We start from the raw sequence: 6,117 nt of genomic DNA, 5'->3' as shown, positions 1-6,117 counted from the left end.
TTAAAAAAGGGCAAATATGTTTTTTTTGTGTGTTTTGATTTTTTTTTGCTATCTATAAAATTACAAATGCTGTGATAGACATTTGCTTCTCTGTAGGAAGAAGGGCCTGGTTCCAGTATGCATTTATCACATTCAATTCAACACGCTCCAATGTCACCTCTGTGTGCACAGCACAGTGTGAGTGATGAAGATGAGTAAAACATTCTTTACTCTTTTAGTATTTCCCAAACCAGTTCAGGAGACAGATCCACTGACAAGTAAGTACAATACAAGACAGACAAAGATAAAAGCTGTAATAGAGATAATTATCCCTTTCATTTGTTTATCCTGGTTCAGTTTACAAAGAAATTCCATGTACATTACCTCATTTGACCTTCACAAGTGCTCTGTGAGATAGGTGTCATTACTGTCATTTTAGAATCCTAGATAACCAAGGCTCAGAGAGATTAAATGTCTTGCCCATGTTCTCATAGCTAGTAATTGCCATATGGGTCTTGTAAGTCCCATTCTAGTATGATAGAAGGACAGGGGTGAGGAGAGAATAGTTTAAACTGAAGCAATACAAGAACGTCTCATGGAGGTGGTGTGATCTAAATTGAGCCTCTACCTTCTGGAATAGAGATGAAGAGGAAAGGAATTCCAGAGAGAGGAGAAATCTAGAAGTAAAGAAATCCATGAGTTGGGAGAAGTTTGGGTATTTATGATCTTTCAGTTGGTACCATCATCATTAATGGAACAAATATAAATTGAGCACTATATTGAGTACTTCTACATAACCCAAAAGAAAACTGTTCTTGTCCTCAAGGATTATGCAGTATTCAGGGATATATAAACACAAACCAAATGAGATTAATACAAGAGAATACTTAAAAAGTGGCCCTACTGTGAGATACACATTATAAGTAGTATAGGAATGCTTTTATTTTTATTTGTTTATATTTTATTTTGTTCCTATGTTGATTGTGTATGAAAGGTGATTTTAAAAAGCATACGGAGATTAAGTTGCTATAAAGAAATCAATGTTTTAGGGAGATATTAGACATTGAGTCAGGCTTTGAGAATGAGAGCTATTTAAAAGCTCTGAGTAAGCCAGGGCTGCCATGCTCCGTACCCAGCAAGCATTCTCAGGGTGGATGTGGGGGCGAGCCTTGCTGCCTAGCAATGCTCACTGGGCTTGAAGGGAGATTGGCGCATTGAAGGAAAATGAGGTGAGCAATTTGTGAGAGGTGCCAGCTGTGCTGACTCATGCACCTTGAAACAAACTAACCCCTTGGAAGAAAGGGGACAAGAGAAACTGGAGGATGATCCTGTCTGTGGAGGCAAGACAAGCAGAAGTGTAGCAACTGGATATTGACTGGATCTAATGTATTCCTGGTTGGTTGCTAGCACACGTGGAAACACATTTCACTCACTCCTTACATAGGCTTTCCAAAATAGATCAAACAGGTATCATAAATGCATTTTAAAGGTAGTAAAAACTCTAAAGGGAGTTACATAACCCACTCGAAGTCACATTATTAGGCTGCAGCAGACCTGAAATTCAAAACTAGGTCTATCTGATCTCCAAGTCCATGGCAAGTGTGTATTTTATGTTAACTTTTATCTTAGTTCATTAGTTTTTTAGTGTGGCAGAGATATCATGTCCAAGTTCACAAAATTTGGGAAAGTTATGAGACTGTTGTGATCAGATTTGGGGGACTATATGTTGCATATGTGTGTGTGCATGCATATGGTGTATACATGTATGTATGTGGGAAGGGTCAGTATCTACTGGGATATATTTAGTTTAACAAGATTTTTTTTTTTAATGTAAGATAAGAATAGCACATTTGTGTTTTGATGGCAAGGACAGTAAAAGATTGGTGATAGGAGGGAGATGAGAAGCTAAGGAGGCAAATTCTGACCAGGGTCAAAGGGGCAGGACCCAGAGTACACATGGAGGAAAGGAGATCCTTCTTCCATCCCGGAGGAGGAACAAGGTGGCAATAGGGGAAGTGTTGGAACCTCACAGCGGCACTTCCAGGTCTGCCTTTAGCTAGATTCATTGTTATACTGTTGTCTTTTTGTCTGCTTGCCATCACTTAACATTTTTTTTGTTTTATTTTTACAGCTTTATTGAGGTATGCTTGACATATAATAAGTTGTACATATTTAAAATGTACAATTTGGTAAATTTTGACTTATACGTAAACCCCCAAAACCATCACAACAAGCAAGACAATGAACAGAATAAAATAGCTTATTTGCCATCAACCACCTGAGGATTTTTTTTTTTTTTTTTTTTTGTCTATGTGATTTCTGTCTCTAGCTCCCCACCCCTATCCCCAGCCTACTTAGGCAAATGCTGATCTGTTTTCTGTTACTGTAAATTTGTTTGCATTTTTCTAGATGTTTATATAGATGGACTTATATTACCTGTACTATTTTTTGGTCTGGCTTCACTTATTCCCTTTCACTCAGCAAGATTACTTAAGATTCATCCATTGCATGTGTGAATTAGTGCTGAATAGTACGCCACTGCGTGAATGTACCACTTACCTGTTGAAAGTACTTTCCAGTTTGAGGCTATTACAAGTAAAGCTGCTCTGAATATATTCCTCATGCACAAGCATTTTCTTGTTTCTTTCGGGTAAGTGCCTGAGAGTGGTATGACTGGAATAGATGTTAGATATATGCTTAACTCTTGATGAAACTGACATTTTTTTCCCCAAAGTGCTAATACCATTTTAGACTTCAACCAACCATGTTCCTATCCTCCCATTCTATGTGAACACATGCTAAGGACAGGTTTTTTTTGTTTGTTTGTTTTTTGTTGGTTTTTTTTTTTTTTTTTTTTTTTTAGATTTTATTTATTTGTGTGTGTGTGTGAGAGAAAGAGAGGGGGAGAGAGAGAGAGAGAGAGAGAGATCACAAGCAGGGGAGAGGGTCCAAGGGAGAAGCAGACTCTCCACGGTGCAGGGAGCCCGATGCGGGCTTGATCCCAGGACCCTGGGACCACGACCTGAGCCAAAGACAGACACTTAGCTGACTGAGACACTCAGGCGCCCTATAGACAGTATAAAAATTGTAACCATTTTCATAAATGTGCAATGGGATCTCATTGTGCTTTCTATTTGTAATTCCCAAGTAAATAATGGTATTGAATATCTTTCATGTGCTTATTTACCATCCATATATCTTGTATGGTGAAATTTTGTGTACATCTTTCCCCCATGCATTTTATTGTTCTTGTTATTGAGGTTTGAGATTTCTTTATATATGTTGAATATAAAACCATAATCAGATATTTCATTTGCAAATATTTTCTCTCTGACTGTACTTGTCTTTTTATTTTCTTAACAGTGTCTTTCACAGACTAAGAGTTTCTCACTTTTATGAAATCCAAATTATCAATTGCTTTCTTTCATGCATTAGTTCATGGTGGCATATCTATGAAATATTTGCCTAACTCAAGCTCACAAAGATTTTCACTTGTTTTCTAACAGAAGATTTATAGACTTAGTTTTACATTGAGCTCTATAATCCACTTAGAGTTAATTTTTGTATAGACTATGGGATTTGAATCTAAATTCCCTTTTTCTTTTACATTTGGATAACTGGTTGTGCCAGCACCAATTACTGAAAAGACTACCTTTTCCATTAAATTACCTTTGCAATTTTGTAAAAAATTAATTTCCCATGTATATATGGGTTTATTCCTAGAGTCTTTTTCATTGATCTATTTGTCTATCTTTTAAGCAATACTACTTTGATGACTGTAGCTTTATAAAAAATCTTAAAATCAAGTAGTATAAGTCATCTGACTTTGTCCAAAGTTGTATTGGCTATTCTAGGTCCTATGAACTTTCATATGTATTTCAGAATCAGCTTGATAATTACTGTAAAAAAAGACCTCCAAGATTAATGGGATCCTATGGAATTTATACATCAATCTGAGAATAATTGGCATATTTTTAAAACTTTATTTTGAATAATTATAGATTCACAGGAAGCTACAAATATAATACAAAAAAGCCTTGAGTGTCCTTCAGCCTGTTTACAGCCTCTTCAATGATTACATAATTGTAGTACAATATCAAAATCATGAATATAATATTGGTACAATGAGTATGTGTAGTTCTTTTTATAACTTATGTAGGTTTAAGTAACCATCACCATGACCAAAATACAAAATTAGTCCATCACCACAAAGATCTCCCTTGTGCTACTCTTTTATAGACATATCCACTGACCTCTCCTATCATCTCTGGCTTGTGGAAATCACTCATATATCTTTCAACTCTGTAAAATTTTTTGTTTTGAAAGTGTTACACAAATTAATACAGTATGTGACTTTTTAAAATATATTTTTTCAAGCATTTGTAGGTTTACAACACATTTGACAGGAAGGTTCAGAGATTTCCAACTTATCCTGTATCCCCAAATGCATAGCATTCCCTTTATCAACATCCCTCACCAGAATGGTACCGTTTCTGTGAAGGCTGAATCTACACTGACACATCATAAACACCCAAAGTCAATATAGTTTACCTTAGAATCCACTTTTGGTGTTGTACGTTCTATGGATTTGGGCAAATGTATAATGACATGTATTCATCATTATAATATCACACAGAGTATTTTCACTGTCCTAAAAATCATCTTTTCTGCCTATTCATCTCCTTACTTCACTCTCTTCTCTTCTAGAAACTACTAAAGTTTTTGTTTTGTCCATAATTTTGCCTTTCTCAGAATGTTAAGTACTTGGAATGATACATTATGTAGCCTTTCAGATTGGCTTCTTTTACTTAGTAATGTGCATTCAAGGATCCTCCTCCATGTCTTTTCATGGCTTGATAGATCATTTCTCTTTAGCACTGAATAATCTATTGTCTGGATATTCCACACTTTATCCATTCACCTATAGAAGGATATCTTTGTTGCTTCCAGGATTTGGCAACTCTGAATAAAGCTGCTATCAACATCCATGTTCAGATTTTCTTGTAGACAAAAGTTTTCAACTCTTTTAGGTAAATATCAATTACTGCCATTGTTGGATCATATGGTAAGAGGATGTTTAGTTTTGTAGGGAACTGTGAAACTGTCTTCCAAAGTGGCTGTATTGTTTTGCCTTCCCATCAGCAATGCATGAGATTTCCTGCTACTCTGCTTTCTTGCCAGGATTTGCTGTTGTCAGCGTCCCAGATTTTGGCCATTCTAATAGGTGTCTAGTGGTATCTTGTTATAATTTGCATTTCCCTGATGACATATGTAGAGCATCTTTTCATATGATTATTTACCATCTCTATTTCTTCCTCGGTGAGATGTCTATTCAGATATCTGACCCATTCTAAGTTGAGTTGTTAGTTTTCTTGTTGTTGGGTTTTAAGAGTTCCTTGTATATTTGGATAACAGGGTTTTGTTTTGTTTTTTTTTTTTTAATCGAGTTGTGCTTTTCTCCCGGTTTGTGGCTTGTCTTCTAATTCTCTGGATGTATCTCACAGAGCAAAAAATTTTAATTTGAATGAAGTTCAGCTTCTCAATTATTTCTTTCATGGATCATGTTTTTGGTGTTGTATCTAAAACAGGATTACCATACCCACAGTCATTCAGATTTTCTTCTATACTATGTTCTAGGAGTTTTATGGGTTTGTATTTTACATTAGGGCTATGATCCATTTTTGTGAAGAATATAAGTTCTGTGTCTACATTCACTTTTTTTGCATGTGGATGTCTAGTTCTTCCAGTACCATTTGCTGAAAAAAAATCACCTTTGCTTCTTTGTATTGCCTTTGTTCATTTGTCAAAGATCAGTAGGCTATATTTATGTGAATCTGTTTCTGGACTCCCTGTTCTGTCTCATTGCTCTATTTGTCTCTTTTTTCACACTATCTTGATTAGATATAGTAGGTCTTGAAGTAGGGTAGTAGCAGTCCTCCAATTTTGTTCTTCAATATTGGTTGGTTATTCTGCAGCTTTTACTTCTCCATGTAAACTTTAGAATCAGTTTATCAATATTTACAAAATAATTTGCTGGGATTTTTATTGGAATTTCATTTAATCTATACATCAGTTTGGAGAGAATTGACATTTGAAAATATTGAGTCTTCCTATACATGAACATGGACTATTTATTTA

The 6,117-nt window shown here is 35.5% G+C and overlaps 1 long non-coding RNA gene across 1 annotated transcript in view; it reads right to left on the bottom strand.

Moving 5' to 3' along the window:
* LOC112648674 (uncharacterized) overlaps positions 1 to 6,117 on the bottom strand; it is a 40,195-nt gene that overhangs the window by 19,391 nt on the left and 14,687 nt on the right. The gene's annotated exons all lie outside the window — the stretch shown is intronic.

Source organism: Canis lupus, chromosome 7 (assembly GCF_003254725.2).
Source record: "Canis lupus dingo isolate Sandy chromosome 7, ASM325472v2, whole genome shotgun sequence".
Lineage (NCBI taxonomy): Eukaryota > Metazoa > Chordata > Mammalia > Carnivora > Canidae > Canis > Canis lupus.
This window is presented reverse-complemented; position numbering and strand designations above follow the sequence as displayed.